Source organism: Anomaloglossus baeobatrachus, unplaced genomic scaffold (genome assembly GCF_048569485.1).
Source record: "Anomaloglossus baeobatrachus isolate aAnoBae1 unplaced genomic scaffold, aAnoBae1.hap1 Scaffold_139, whole genome shotgun sequence".
NCBI lineage: Eukaryota > Metazoa > Chordata > Amphibia > Anura > Aromobatidae > Anomaloglossus > Anomaloglossus baeobatrachus.
This window is the reverse complement of record NW_027441909.1, coordinates 67192-83931: the sequence shown is the minus strand read 5'-3', so window position 1 is coordinate 83931 and position 16740 is coordinate 67192. Positions and strand designations below refer to the sequence as shown.

Genomic DNA, 16740 nt, shown 5'->3' with positions numbered 1-16740 from the left:
AAATCCTAGAAAGCCCTCCTTGACTTGCATTTATTATAGAACCTAGAGATCATTTCTTTCGTGATTCGAACAACATGGAATGTCGCCGCTTACCTTTTTCTTGTCCAATACCCTGACCTTTTTGCAGGTGTGACTTGATTCGGGCCTAGCCCTCAGTACCCTCAAGGGACAGGTCTCCGCCCTTTCGTTTTTTTTCCCGAAGCAGCTAGCTGCTCGATTGCAGATTCATACCTTTCTTCAGGGGGTAGCCCATCTGGTTCCCCCCCTATCGTCAGCCTCTGCATCCATGGGACCTTAATCTGGTTTTAGGAGTCCTCCAGCCTTTTGAACCACTGCGAGAAATCTCGCTCTCTTCACTTTCCTGTAAAGTTGCGTTTTTAGTGGCTATCACGTCAGTGAGGCGCGTTTCGGAATTGGCGACCCTCTCCTGTCGGGTTCCCCACCTGTTTTCTTACCAGGACAAGGTTGTTCTCCGGCCCTCACCGTCCTTCCTCCCAAAGGTTGTTTCTCCAAATCATCTAATTGAAGAAATCGTCCTGCCTTCATTCTGCCCTGCTCCGGTTCATTCATTTGAGAAGTCCCTGCATAATCTTGATCTTGTCAGAGCTCTGAGTATCTATATCTCTCGGATCGCGCCGTTTCGCAAATCAGACGCACGCTTTGTACTTTCAGAGGGGCACAAGAAGGGTGCTTCAGCCTCGAAATCCACGATTGGCCGTTGGATTAGATCAGCTATCCGAGAGGCGTACAGGGTCAAAGGCGTCAGCCTCCCGGGAGGGGTGAAGGCTCATTCCACCCGAGTGGTGGGAGCTTCTTGGGCTGTTCGCCATCAAGCTTCGGCGGCTCAACTTTGCCAAGCCACTATCTGGTCCAGCGTCCACACGTTCAACAGGTTCTACAGAGTACATATGCAGGCGTCTATGGATGCTGGCCTGGGGAGACCGGTTTTGCAGGTGGCAGTGACTCACCTCTGACTCGGAGGGACCCCTGTTTTCAATTACTACCTTTTATAGTTAATGGTCAGTTGGTTTGTCTGACCTTACCAGTTGTTAATGGTTTTGTTCCCACCCAGGGACTGCTTTTGGACATCCCATGGTCCTGTGTCCCCCAATAAGGCGAGAGAGAAAGGAAGATTTTTGTGTTTTCACCATAAAATCTTTTTCTCTGAGCCTTCATTGGGGGGGACAGCACCCATCCTGTTTGGATTAGAATTTTTCTCATCCCTTACGTAATCTACAGCTACAGCTCCTCCTCCTACTTTTTACTTTTACACTAAACTGTCTTAGTTCCCGGTCAGTCACAGGATGTACACTGAGGAGGAGCTAACTTTTTTTCTTTAGTTTGCCTAATATCAACCTCCTGGCAACAGCAGCATACACCCATGGTCCTGTGTCCCCCAATGAAGGCTCAGAGAAAAAGATTTTACGGTGAGTACACAATCTTTCTTTTCAGATTATAGGAAGCACCTTACTATAAATAGCACTCCAGTAATACACACACACCTCTGCTACATACACACACACACACACCTCTGCTGAATAAACAAACACACACACACACACACCTCTGCTACATACACACACACACATCTGCTGCATACACACACACACACCTCTGCTGCATACACACACACATCTGCTGCATACACACACACATCTGCTGCATACACACACACATCTGCTGCATACACACACACACACCTCTGCTGCATACACACAGCTCTGCTGCATATATATATATATATTATACACACACACCTCTGCTGCATACACACACATACACACCTCTGCTGCATAGACACACATCTGCTGCATATACACCACACACAGCTCTGCTGCATATATACACACACACCTCTGCTGCATACACACACACATACACACACGCACACCTCTGCTGCATACACACACCTCTGCTGAATACACACCTCTACTACATGCATCTTAAACTGATTTTCCTAATAAGTAATTTATTGCAAGGTATAAAGTCTTTTTATTCCCCATACTTTCCTTTTTCCGCCAGACTTACCACGTGACTGATATCCTTGTAAGATCCTTCACCTCCAGTGTGAATTTTTGTACTGTTTATTTCTTTATCGTTCCTTTGCGAGACCCAGACCATGGGTGTTTAGCTTCTGCCTCCGGAGGACACACAAAGTACTACACTCAAAAGTGTAGCTCCTCCCTCTGAGCTTATACATTCCCTGGTAGCCAGTCCTAGCCAGTTTATTGCTTTGTGTCAGGAGGCATACATCCACACATGCATTCTCATCTGATTTGTTTGACTTTTGGAAAGAGTTTGAAGAAAAGCGGGTCCATGTCTGGACTCCCGGCATGTCCCTTCTCACCCTACTGTGTCGGCGGTGTTGTTAAGGTTGATTTACAAGGCTGCAGCCTTACATGCCGCGCTCCTTCACCATCCCTTCTGGGCTCTGGCTTGAAGTGGGAGCCAGCACAGTCTACATGCCTGGCAGGAGTCCGGTCTCCATCCACAGCCCCTTGAGGATTCTGTTGGACCGGAGCACTCATCCCCAGGGACATGGCCCTGCGTCTCAGCAGCTAAGTACCTGAGACGTTTATGTTGGGGGTCCCGGTTCTTTATTGTAAGGGGAGAGTATGCTGTATGTGATTGTTTTAACTTTTCCGGCGGGTTCTCTAGCTTTTGCCTGAGAACCGCGCCGATGGTGCCTGCTTGTCGGCCTCGCCGCTTAAATTTAGGCCCTGGCTTCGCCGGAGGCCTAGTTTCATTTTCCTACCCTCGCATGTCACTCATGCAGAGGGACAGGTTCGGCTCCTCCCGGCGGCCATTCTACACAGGGGAGGGACACTCCCCACTGCTGGGGCGTCCCTACTTCCCTGCAGGTCTCTATAGCCCTCCAGTTCCCGCTCTTTTATAGGAACGCCCTCTTCTCAGGCAGAGTTCACTCTGCTCTGGGACATCCTGCATTCTGCATCTCTGCTGAGCTGCTACGACTGGGGGACCGGGCTTCGGGATCTGGAGGGCACACAACACCGCGCTCAGCGGTCTGGTAAGCCACAGCCGGTCTCCGGTTGTGGACCTCTGTATATTCTCCCTGGGGTTCATTTTCTGCAAAGCCCCCACTCCAGCAGCATGTCTCACACAAGGAGCAAAGCTCCAAAGCCTTATTCTGCATGCACTGCATGTAAGCTCCTGCTGCCTGAGCTGAGCACCTATCCACATTGTGATGTCTGCTCTAACTTGGCGGTGCCACAGCCTGGAGTCTCACCCCCAGTGGTCTCTCAGGCTGCTGCTGCACCTGTGATTGAACCCCCGGCCTGGGTAGAGTCCTTTTCTAGGTCCATATCCCAATCATTTGCTGAGTCCATGGGGCTTTTGTCCAGGACTTTGATGAATATGCCTCTAATACTCTTGACAGAGGACTCCTATCCTCTGACCTCCGTCCATCGGAGCTCACGGAGGATTCATCATCTGATCCCAGACCCCGTCCTTCTAAGAGAAGGCGCAGGGTTTCCTCCCCCTCCCCATCCCACGGCTCTGTCTCAAGAGCTGACTCTCTAGATGAGGAGGATGCCCTCACTGGGGGCTCGGAGGCTATGTATCTCATCAATTTCTCTGAGGGTGACTCAGATCTTAGTGATTTGATTGCTTCTATTAATTCTGTGCTGGATCTCAATCCGCCAGTATCAGAGGAGCAACTCTCTTTGGCAGAAAAACATCAGTTTACCTCGCCTAAGAGAGTGAAGAGTGTGTTCTTTAACCACTCCAGTTTTCAGACCGCTGTGACCAAACCCAGGGCCTGCCCTGACAAACGCTTTCCAAAGCGTGGTTCTGATGACCGGTTTCCATTTCCACCTGAGATGGTCAAGGAGTGGTCTCACTCCCCAAAGGTAGACCCTCCAGTGTCTAGGCTCTCAGCCCGGACCGTTGTGTCGGTGGCTGACGGCACCTCACTTAAGGATTCCACTGACCGTCAGATTGACCTTCTGGCCAAATCTGTGTATGAAGCTGCGGGGGCCGCGTTTTCCCTGACTTTTGCAGCAGTGTGGGCTCTCAAAGCCATCTCTGCTTCTCTAGAGGAGATGCATTCCCTCACCAAGGAATCTATGCCTGAGATGGTTACCTTAACTGCTCAGGCTTCAGCTTTTTCGTCCTATGCCATGTCTGCCATGCTAGAGGCTGCTTACCGCACTGCGGTGGCTTCAGCTAATTCTCTTGTTATCTGCAGGATTTTGTGGCTTCAAGAGTGGAAGGCAGATGCTTCTTCCAAGAAGTTTCTTGCTGGGCTCCCTTTTGCTGGTTCACGGCTGTTTGGTGAACAGCTGGATGAAATCATTAAAGAAGCTACTGGCGGGAAAAGTACTTCCATGCCACAAACCAAGACCAGGAAACCCGCCCAGGGTAGGAATCAATCGAGGTTTCGTTCCTTTCGTTCCTCCAACTGGTCATCCTCTAAGCCTTCCGCCTCGTCCGCTAACTCAGCCAAGGATCAGAAATCCAACTGGCGCCCAAAAGCGCATACGCAGGAGGTTCTGCCACTAAGGCAGCTTCCTCATGACTCTCGGCCCGCTCCAGCCACGTCCTTAGTCGGTGGCAGGCTCGCCCACTTTGGCGACGCTTGGTTAAAGCAAGTCTCCGATCAGTGGGTGAGAGACATCATATCTCACGGCTACAGGATAGAATTCTCTTCCAGCCCTCCAAACAGATTTTTTCTCTCAACTCCCCCCTGCTCCAAGGCCGCCGCCTTCTCGCAGGCCGTGGCGTCCTTGCAGGCAAACGGAGTGATTGTCCCAGTTCCCGCTCAGGAACAGTTCAGAGGTTTTTACTCAAATCTCTTCCTAGTTCCGAAAAAGGACGGTACCTTCCGGCCCATCCTGGATCTCAAGCTTCTCAACAAGCATGTCCGGGTGCGGCATTTTCGCATGGAGTCTCTGCAATCAGTCATTGCCTCTATGACCCAAGGGGAGTTCCTGGCGTCCATCGACATCAGAGATGCCTATCTACATGTGTCAATCGCAGTGTCCCATCAGCGTTGGTTACGTTTTGCGATAGGAGAGGATCATTTCCAATTCGTGGCTCTCCCCTTCGGGTTAGCCACGGCCCCTCGGGTATTCACCAAGGTCATGGCGGCAGTGATTGCGGTCCTGCACCTCCAGGGGTTAGCAGTGCTTCCTTATCTGGACGACCTTCTGGTCAAGGGTGCATCCAGCGCAGACTGTCAGCGGAGTGTTTCGCTCACTCTCGCCACCCTAGCCCAATTCGGGTGGATTGTCAATCTTCCCAAATCCACTCTGACTCCGACCCAGAGTCTCCCGTACCTAGGGATGCAGTTCGAGACTTTGCCGGCACTTGTGAAGTTGCCCTTAGACAAACAGCAGTCTCTCCGGCTAGCGGTGCGCTCTCTCCTGAGGCCCCGCCGTTATACCCTCAGGCGTCTGATGCAGGTGCTGGGTCAAATGGTGGCCTCCATGGAGGCGGTTCCCTTTGCCCAGTTCCATCTGCGTCCTCTGCAGCTGGACATTCTCCGCTGTTGGGACAAGCGGCCTTCCTCCTTACACAGGTTAGTGGCTCTGTCGCCACGGACCAGGAGCTCTCTTCAGTGGTGGCTTCGGCCCCTCTCCCTGTCCCAAGGGCGCTCCTTCCTGGCCCCGTCCTGGGTGATTCTCACCACGGATGCCAGTCTATCCGGCTGGGGAGCGGTATGTCTCCACCACAGCCGCCTGGCAATGTTGGAGGTCCAACGCATTCTTCAATGGGCGGAGGACTCAAAGTCCACCATATCCGCAGTCCACATCCCTGGCGTAGAAAACTGGGAGGCAGATTATCTCAGCCGTCAATCCGTGAACGGTGGCGAGTAGTCTCTGCACCCGGCAGTGTTTCAGTCAATCTGCCGCAAGTGGGGCACTCCGGACGTGGACCTAATGGCATTCCGTCACAACAACAAGGTTCCGGTTTACGTGGCTCGCTCCCACGATCCTCAGGCCTTCGCCGCGGACGCTCTGGTTCAAGACTGGTCCCAGTTTCGTCTGTCCTACGTGTTTCCCCCTCTAGCTCTCTTGCCCAGAGTCCTGCGCAAGATCAGAATGGAGGGCCGTCGAGTCATCCTCATTGCACCGGACTGGCCCAGGCGAGCTTGGTATCCGGACCTGCTCCAACTGTCCGTGGAGATGCCGTGGCATCTTCCGGACCGTCCAGACCTTCTCTCGCAAGGTCCGTTTTTCCGCCCGACTTCTGCGGCACTCAAATTGACGGCGTGGCTCTTGAGTCCTGGATTTTGACGGCTTCTGGTATTCTTCCTGAAGTCATCTCCACTATGACTCGGGCCCGTAAGTCTTCCTCCGTCAAGATCTATCACAGGACTTGGAAAATTTTCCTGTCCTGGTGTCGCTCTTCCGGCCATTCTCGTTGCCGACCCTTCTGTCTTTTTTACAGTCCGGTCTGCAGCTAGGACTGTCCCTCAACTCTCTCAAGGGACAAGTCTCAGCTCTATCAGTGCTGTTCCAGCGGCGTCTCGCCCGGCTGGCTCAGGTCCGCACCTTCATGCAAGGTGCGTCTCACATCATTCCGCCTTATCGGCGGCCCTTGGATCCCTGGGACCTTAACTTGGTCCTCATGGTATTGCAGAAACCCCCTTTCGAGCCCCTTAGGGAGGTTTCTTTGTATCGTCTTTCTCAAAAGGTGGCCTTTCTAGTTGCCATAACTTCTCTCAGGAGAGTCTCTGATTTGGCTGCGCTCTCCTCGGAGTCACCTTTTTTGGTTTTTCACCAAGACAAGGTAGTTCTCGGTCCGACCCTGGACTTTCTTCCTAAGGTGGTCTCTCCCTTCCACCTTAACCAGGATATTTCCTTGCCTTCCTTCTGTCCGGCCCCTGTTCATCGCTTTGAGAAAGCGCTGCATACTCTAGATCTGGTGCGTGCTCTCCGGATCTATGTGTCTCGCACCGCTGCGCTTAGGCGGTGCACCTCTCTTTTTGTGCTAACCACAGGGCGGCGCAAGGGTCTCTCTGCTTCTAAGCCGACCTTGGCCCGTTGGATTAGATCGACCATTTCGGACGCCTACCAGAGCACTCAGGTGCCTCCCCCTCCGGGGATCAAAGCACACTCGACCAGAGCTGTCGGTGCCTCTTGGGCTTTTAGGCACCAGGCTACGGCTCAACAAGTCTGTCAGGCTGCCACTTGGACTAGCCTGCATACCTTTTCGAAGCACTACCAAGTGCATGCTCATGCTTCGGCAGATGCGAGCTTGGGCAGACGCATCCTTCAGGCGGCTGTCGCCCACTTGTGAAGTTAGGCTCCGCCTACTTCTTAGTTTTTTCTGTTTATTCCCACCCAGGGACAGCTTTGGAACGTCCCATGGTCTGGGTCTCCCAAAGGAACGATAAAGAAAAAGAGAATTTTGTTACTTACCGTAAATTCTTTTTCTTATAGTTCCGTATTGGGAGACCCAGCTCCCTCCCTGTTGCCTGTTGGCAATTTTCTTGTTCCATGTGTTATCACTGGCTGTTGTCGTGGACAGGGTCTCCGGTTGTTCCGGTTCTTACTCGGTTCTACTTGTGGGTGGCTATTCTCCTTCAGCTTTTGCACTAAACTGGCTAGGACTGGCTACCAGGGGGTGTATAAGCTCAGAGGGAGGAGCTACACTTTTAAGTGTAGTACTTTGTTTGTCCTCCGGAGGCAGAAGCTAAACACCCATGGTCTGGGTCTCCCAATACGGAACTATAAGAAAAAGAATTTACGGTAAGTAACAAAATTCTCTTTTTATGTAACCTGCAGGAGTGAAGATCACATTTAACTTTAATGGTGGTGAGGTTCAGCTGACCTGCACTTATCAGATAGATCACTGTCAAACATGGAGATAATATGGAAGCATTTTCTGAGTCTGCAAGCTTTTTTTTATAGAAATAGTTTTAGCAAATTCTTCCTAGTATTCCTTTTTTGTATTTATTCTTCCTAAACTGTGTTACTGTTTTGCCACATTCAAGTATTGAGGAAAATTTTTGACAAATGACTATTAGGGTATGTGAACACGATCGGGACCTGCTGCATCCTGGACGTGGCAGGTCCTGACCTGCGGGGCTGCGAGTTTCCTCCGCAGGAGACTGTAGCTGGTTGTGCTCACGATCAGGGTTTGGGGCGCTGCGGTCTCTCTCTTCTGTTTTCTCTGTGGAGAACGCTTGCGACTCCACAGCAAAGACGTAACATGCTTGCGGCTTGGAGAGCTACATCGCAGGTCAGGTTACGCTATGGGCTGTACACACCGTGGGCATGAGATTCCTAGAAATCCCATACACTGTACTTGTGCTGTACGTTGCAGTGTTTTGGTCGCCGCATCCAAAACGCTGTGAACACTGATCGTGGACACGAAGCTTAAGGGCATTCTTCAGTTTCAAAGCGTTATTTTTCATAGAATATTTTCTTAAATTGTTGTTCCAATAGTGTATATAAGCAATGAGTTATACTCCAGCAGTATCCAGCAATGCAAATAATTGGTGTGTGTAAGTACCCTTATTAAAACAAAAAAACCCCCCATTGTTACCAAGGTAGTAAAGGGTTAAATTACAATAAACACAATTTGTCAAAGCAACTAGAGGTACCCTAAATCAAACCATTAAAACTTAATGTTTAATCTATACTTAATTATAATAATGAGCTTGCTTACTATTCGCCCTGAGTACTATGTAATGATTGGACGATTCTAATATGACATCACTACCAAACCTTTAAAAAAAAGTGGCGCGTTTTTTTCGGTTTAGCCCCCTGATAAAGCCAGACATGGTGAAACATGTTTGGGAAGCTAGTAGCTGAAACCTTTAACAACCTGCTTAACAACCAATTTAGGGAGTCACCAGTAAGCAAATAGGAGTCACAGGTCCGCGCCCTGTTACCTCACATGAGATAGGAATGTCAGTAAGATCCCTCTTTCAGCAATGTTTTAAACTACGGTCACGATTATAATTAAGTATAGATTAAACGTTAAGTTTTAATAGTTTGATTTAGGGTACCTCTAGTTGTAAGTACCCTTATTGGCTTAGCATTGCAAGTAGTGTCTCTAATTAAGGCTGACAATTTGGGTCAGTGTGTGTATATGTGTATGTAAATATACAGCTCTAGCAAAAAAATTAAGAGACCACTACAAAATTTCAGTTTTTCAGATTTTTTTCATTATAGGTATATTTTTGAGTAAAATGTAAATTGATTTTTTATTCTATAAGCTACTGACATGTCTCCGAATTTCCAAGCAATAACTTTTATATTTATTTTCTGAAAATGAGAAATAATCAAAATAACAAAAAATGCATTGCTTTTCAGACATCAAATAATGCAAAGAAAACAAGTTTATAATCATTTAGAAACAACAATACTAATGTTTTAACTCAGGAAGAGTTCAGAAATTAATATTTTGTGGAATAACCATGATTTTTAATCACAGCTTCCATGCGTCTTGGCATGCTTTCCACCTGTCTTCCACACTGTTTTTGGGTGACCTCATGCCACTCCTGGTGCAAAAATGTAAGCAGTTCTTCTTTGTTTGATGGCTTGTGACTATCCATCTTCCTCTTGATTACATTCCAGAGGTTTTCAATGGGGTTCAGGTCTGGAGATTGGGCTGGCCATGACAGGGTTTTAATGTGGTGCTCCTTCATCCACACATTGATTGTCCTAGCTGTGTGGCATGGCACATTGTCCTGCTGAAAAAACAGTCCTCAGAGTTGGGGAACATCGGCTGAGCAGAAGGAAGCAACTGTTTTTAGAGGGTAACCTTGTATGCGGCTTGATTCATACGTCCTTCGCAAAGTTTATTCTGACCAATTGGAGCATAGTGTCCTGGAGTAAGGTAATCTTCTTTGATGAGTCTAGTTTTCAGCTTTGCCCAACACCTGGTAGTCTAATGGTTAGACGGAGACCTGGAGAGGCGTACAAGCCACAGTGTCTTGCACTCACTGTGAAGTTTAGTGGAGGATCAGAGATGATCTGGGGATGCTTCAGCAAGGCTGGGATTGGGCAGCATAAACTTTGCGAAGGACGTGTGAATCAAGCCGCACCAAGATTATCCTGGAAAACCAGTTGCTTCTTTCTGCTCAGGTAATGTTCCCCAACACTGAGGACTGTTTTTTCCAGCAGGACAATGCGTCATGCCACACAGCTAGGTCAGTCAATGTGGGGATGAAGGAACACCACATCAAAACCCTGTCATGGCCAGCCAAATCTCCAGACCGGAACCCCATTGAAAACCTCTGGAATGTAATCAAGAGGAAGATGGATAGTCGCAATCCATCAAACAAAGAAAAACTGCATACATTTTTCACCAGGAGTGGCATAAGGTCACCCAAAAGCATTGTGAAAGACTGGTGGAAAGCAGCCAAGACGCATGAAAGCTGTGATTAAAAAATCAGTTATTCCACAAAATATTGATTTCTAAACTCTTCCTGAGTTAAAACATTAGTATTGTTGTTTCTATATGATTATGAACTTGTTTTCTTTGCATTATTTGAGGTCTGAAAGCAATGTGCATTATTTTATTATTTTGACCACTTCTCATTTTCAGAAAATAAATATAAAATTTATTGCTTGGAAATTCGGAGACGTTGTCAGTAGTTTATAGATTAAAAGAGCAATTTACATTTCTTTGTCGCTCCATTGGGAGACCCAGACAATTGGGTGTATAGCTTCTGCCTCCGGAGGACACACAAAGTATTACACTTAAAAGTGTAACCCCTCCCTCTGCCTATACACCCTCCCGTGCATCACGGGCTCCTCAGTTTTATGCTTTGTGTGGAAGGAGCCCCCAACCTGGGCTGTGGTCACCACGGACGCGAGCCTGTCAGGGTGGGGAGCGGTGTTCCTCCACCACAGGGCTCAGGGAACCTGGACTCCGTTAGAGTCTTCCCTTCAGATCAATGTTCTGGAGATAAGGGCAGTGTATCTAGCCCTATTGGCTTTCCATCAGTGGCTGGAGGGCAGGCAGATCCGTATCCAGTCGGACAACGCCACTGCCGTCGCATACATCAACCACCAAGGCGGCACTCGCAGTCGTCAAGCCTTCCAGGAAGTCCGGCGAATTCTGCAGTGGGTGGAAGCCACAGCCTCCACCATCTCCGCAGTTCACATACCGGGCGTAGAAAACTGGGAAGCAGATTTTCTCAGTCGTCAGGGCATGGATGCGGGGGAATGGTCTCTGCACCCAGAAGTGTTTCGAGAGATCTGTCGCCGCTGGGGAACGCCGGACTCATGGCGTCACGGCACAACAACAAAGTCCCGGCATTCATGGCACGGTCTCAAGATCACAGAGCTCTGGCGGCGGACGCATTAGTTCAGGATTGGTCACAGTTTCGACTGCCTTATGTATTTCCTCCTCTGGCGATGCTGCCCAGAGTACTACGCAAGATCAGGTCCGACTGCCGCCGCGCCATTCTCGTCGCTCCAGACTGGCCGAGGCGGTCGTGGTACCCGGATCTGTGGCATCTCACGGTGGGTCAGCCGTGGGCGCTTCCAGACCGCCCAGACTTGCTGTCACAAGGGCCGTTTTTCCATCTGAATTCTGCGGCCCTCAACCTGACTGTGTGGCCATTGAGTCCTGGCTCCTAGCGTCTTCAGGGTTATCTCAGGATGTCATTGCCACTATGAGACAGGCCAGGAAACCGACGTCCGCCAAGATCTATTACAGGTCTTGGCGGATTTTCCTGTCCTGGTGCTCTGATAATGGTTTTACTCCCTGGCCTTTTGCCTTACCCATTTTTCTTTCCTTCCTTCAATCCGGAATGGACAAGGGTTTGTCACTTGGCTCTCTCAAGGGACAAGTATCGGCGCTCTCCGTATTTTTTCAAAAGCGCCTGGCCAGGCTTCCGCAGGTCCGCACGTTCCTGCAGGGAGTTTGCCACATAGTCCCACCTTACAAGCGCCCGCTGGAACCCTGGGACCTTAACAGGGTGCTAACGGCTCTTCAGAAACCACCTTTCGAGCCGCTGCGGGATGTCTCTTTATCACGTCTTTCGCAGAAGGTGTCATTTCTAGTGGCAGTTACATCACTCCGAAGAGTGTCGGAGCTTGCAGCGCTGTCATGCAAAGCCCCCTTCCTGGTTTTTCACCAGGATAAGGTGGTTCTGCGTCCTGTTCCGGAATTTCTCCCTAAGGCTGTATCTCCTTTTCATCTCAATCAGGATATCTCCTTACCTTCATTTTGCCCTAATCCAATTCACCAATGTGAAAAGGATTTGCACTCATTAGATCTAGTGAGAGCACTCCGGTTCTACGTGTCTCGCACAGCGCCCCTGCGCCGTTCAGAGGCGCTCTTTGTCCTTGTCGCTGGCCAGCGTAAGGGTTCGCAGGCTTCCAAGTCAACCTTGGCTCGGTGGATCAAGGAACCGATTCTTGAAGCTTACCGTTCTTCGGGGCTTCCGCTTCCTTTGGGGCTGAAAGCCCATTCTACCAGAGCCGTGGGTGCGTCCTGGGCATTGCGGCACCGGGCGACGGCTCAGCAGGCGTGTCAGGCAGCTACGTGGTCTAGTCTGCACACTTTCACGAAGCAGTATCAAGTGCATACCTATACTTCGGCAGACGCCAGTCTAGGTAGGCGAGTCCTTCAGGCGGCGGTTGCCCACCTGTAAGAGGGAGTCGTGTCGGCTCTTTTTATCGAGGTATTCTTTTACCCACCCAGGGACTGCTTTTGGACGTCCCAATTGTCTGGGTCTCCCAATGGAGCGACAAAGAAGAAGGGAATTTTGTTTACTTACCGTAAATTCCTTTTCTTCTAGCTCCTATTGGGAGACCCAGCACCCGCCCCTGTACCCTTCGGGCTGGTTGTTCTTTTGTGGTACACATGTTGTTCATGTTGAATTGTTCTTTTGGTTCATGGTCTTCAGTTCTCCGAACATCCTTCGGATTGAATTTGCCTTAGACCAATTTATGTTTCCTCCTTCCTGCTTTTGCACCAAAACTGAGGAGCCCGTGATGCACGGGAGGGTGTATAGGCAGAGGGAGGGGTTACACTTTTAAGTGTAATACTTTGTGTGTCCTCCGGAGGCAGAAGCTATACACCCAATTGTCTGGGTCTCCCAATAGGAGCTAGAAGAAAAGGAATTTACGGTAAGTAAACAAAATTCCCTTCTTTACTCAAAAATATACCTATAAAGAGAATTATCAGAAAAACTGACAATTTTGCAGTGGTCTCTTAATTTTTGACAGAGCTGTGTATGTATGTATGTATATATTACTACACACATATCTCAGGACCAAATATCAGGAACAGAGAGGCACATGAGCAAACATTAAACAGTGCCAGATTCAGGAGATCAACGGCGTTTACACCAGGTAAAAAAAAAAAATAAATAGATCTAGATTTATTTTTTTTTTTTTTTACACCTGTTGTAAATGCCGTTGCTCTCCTGAGTCTGGCATTGTTTAATTTTTGCTCATGCGCCTTTCTGTTCCTGATATTTGGTCTCTGCTTGCCCGCTTAGCCAACTGGGCATGGTCATCTTAAGATTGCCATACAGAAGAGATGACCACTCCCATTTGGCTAACTAGAATTGATTTACATACAGTGAAGAAGGGACTATGTATCTGGGGAGGTCAGATGCAGTTGCAAAATATAAACATCGCCATATTAAGGAGAACAGCGGCATTTACACCAGGTTAAAAAAAATATTTATGGCAACTATTTCGGTCCTATTTAACGTCAGATCGTATTACAGTGAATGTATTCAAAGTTGGTTCTAATTAATTGAATATTTGTCATGCTCAAATAAATAATTCTCATCATTTTCCTGTGTTCCTTTAAGTGAGTCATCTATAGTTGCTGATCAGCTGCTTGCAGATCTCGTACTGAATCTTTCAAGAAATGTCGCAGAAGAAGAAATAAAGGCAGAGATTGGAAGAGTGAAAGAGGAAAAACGAAGGAAGGCAGAAGAAGAAAGGTAAGATGCGGCATTTTTACATTCTTTGTACTTTATTTTAGCATGTTAGTTATGACAATATCCTCTATTATTATTATTATTATTTCTTGAATTTTACAACAGGAGGATTCAAGAAAGAGAGCGACTTCTTTCTCTGGAGGCCCAATCTCAATGTGTTAACCTCATAAATGATGTTGTTCAAGAGAATATCCAGAAAATATGCAAGAAAGAGCTCCAGTGAGTGTTTTCAGATATCTCTGTGCCAGCAGCCTTTTTTAGGCTATGTGCACACGCTGTGTTTTTTTGACGCTGTGTTTTTATGCGTTTTTGGCCGCTAAAAACGCACAAAAACGCACCCGCAGCAAAAAAACGCATGCGTTTTTACCGCGATTTGGTGCGTTTTTGGCTGCGTTTTGCTGCATTTTTGATCCCTGCGTTTTTCCAATGCATTGCATGGGGGGAAAACGCAGAAAAACGCAGGAAAGAATTGACATGTCCGTTTTTTGTTTGTTTTTTTTTAAGCTCAAAAACGCAGCTTAAAAAAAAAGTTGTGTGCGAACAGCAAAAATGAAAACTCATAGACTTTGCTGGGGAAGCAAAGTCATGCAGTTTTGAGGCCAAAAACGCACCTGAAAAACGCAGTGGAAAACGCACTGTGTGAACTTACCCTAAGAACTATGTGTGACCCCCTTCCCCCCAAGGCAAAATGTGTTCTCTATTATTCCCTATTTATAGATGCCTAGACTAAATGAGTGCAAATAATTAGGCTCCATGTGCATTATAGTTAGCGGATTCCCCTTTATCGGCTGAACAGAACAATCTAATACTTCTTCTTCCCTCTTTATTTCATGATTTTTTTGTTTCAGGAAAGCCGTGCAGCTTGACCACAATAACCGCATATTACGCTGCTCTCAGATTGTCTGTAACGAGCATGTTAAGCAATTCGTGGATGAGGAGATATTCCATATAGCTAGAGAAACTCTTTATGAGATGCAATGTTGCAGCAAATATATCCAGAGGTTCGTTGGGTCTTTTTCATTTGCAAACGTAATTTGCATATTTTTCCTGTAATATCTCATTACTAATGTTATCTTTTGTTTTCAGATGGCGGGAAGTTTTAGCTGCACGTAAGAAATTGAGACGACAAATGCGTGCGTTTCCAGCAGCACCTGGTTCTGTAGGACGTGGTGGTACACTAAAAGCTTTGCTTCCCAGTGCGGATACCCACGATATACAGAATTTGTCTAAAGGAATTGTTAACCTGGGTCATGCTGGAAAATTAAGCGTTTCCTTTACCAGGTAGGCTCATTGGTCTTTTAATGCAAAAAAAACAAAAAAACAAAACATGTTGACATAACTAATAGAATATTACTGCTTAGAGAAATAGTAGAAAACTCCCATCTTATTATAGATTTAACTTAAGGGAAATCTGTCACCAGGTTTTCTTTAACGTTCCTTTGGGAGACCCAGACCTTGGGTGTATAGCTTCTGCCTCCGGAGGACACACAAAGTACTACACCTAAAAGGTGTAGCTCCTCCCTCTGAGCCTATACACCCCCTGGTGAACCAGTCACAACCAGTTTTTCGCTTTGTGTATCAACACATGCGTTCTCATATGATTTTTTCCTTTTTTTCCTTCTTTTGGAAGAAGATTGAAGAAATGCGGGTCCTCGTCTGGACTCCCGGCATGTCCCTTCTCACCCCACTTTGTCGGTGGTGTTGTAAGGTTGATTTCCAAGGCTGGAGCCTTACATGCCATGCTCCTTCACCATCCCTCCTGGGCTCTGGATTGAAGTGGGAGCCAGCACGGTCTCCATGCCTGGCAGGAGACCGGTCTCCGGCCACAGCCCCTTGAGGACCCTGCTGGACCAGAGCACTCACCCCCAGGGACCTGGCCCTGCGTCTCAGCAGCTAAGTATCTTGAGACGTTCATATGTTGGGGGTCCCTGTCATTTATTGTGGGGGGAGAGTGTGTTTACTGTGTGTTTTTTAGCATTTCCGGCCGGTCCTCTGGCTTTTCGCTCGAGAACCGCGTCGATGGTGCCTGCGAGTCGGCCTCGCTGCTTAAATTTAGGCCCCGGCTTCGCCGGAGGCCTAGTTTCTGTTACCTGCCCTCACATGTCACTCATGCTGAGGGACAGGCATGGCCCCTCCCGGTGGCCGTCCTGCACAGGGGAGGGACCCTCCTCACTGCTTGTGTGCGACTCCCCCCCTGCAGGCCTCTATGGCCCTCCAGATTCCGCCCTTCCTACAGGGACGCCCAAGGTTCCGCCCCCTCTCTTCGCTCCGGCGGCCATTTTCTTGGGCAGGTTTCACTCTGTTCTGGCCCGTCCTGCACTCTGCATCCCTGCTGAGGTGCTGTGCATTGGGGGTCCGGGCTTCGGGATCTGGAGGGCACACAACACCGCTTCCAGCGGTCTGGTAAGCCACAGCCGGTCTCCGGTTGTGGACCTCTGCTATATTCTCCCTGGGATTCATTCCCTTTATAGAAGCTGTTTCCCCCCACTCAGGCAGCATGTCTCACACAAGGAGCAAGGCTCCAAAGCTTTATACTGTATGTGCTGCATGTAAGCTTCCGCTGCCTGAAGCGAGCACCTATCCACATTGTGAGGTCTGCTCTAACTTGGAGGTGCCACGGCCTGGGGTCTTGGCCCCAGTGGTCTCTCAGGCTGCTCCTGCACATGTGGCTGAACCCCCGGCCTGGGTAGAGTCCTTTTCTAGGTCTATCTCCCAGTAATTTGCTGAGTCCATGGGACTTCTGTTCAGGACTTTGATGAATATGCATCAGCCCCCTTCACAGGGTGCCTCTACTGCTCTTGCTAAGGGGCCTTTAGGACTGGAGCTCACAGAGGATTCATCATCAGGGCACG

General features: G+C 48.6%; 1 pseudogene; it reads left to right on the top strand.

Moving 5' to 3' along the window:
• LOC142260607 (germinal-center associated nuclear protein-like) overlaps positions 1-16740 on the top strand; it is an 88209-nt pseudogene that overhangs the window by 50036 nt on the left and 21433 nt on the right.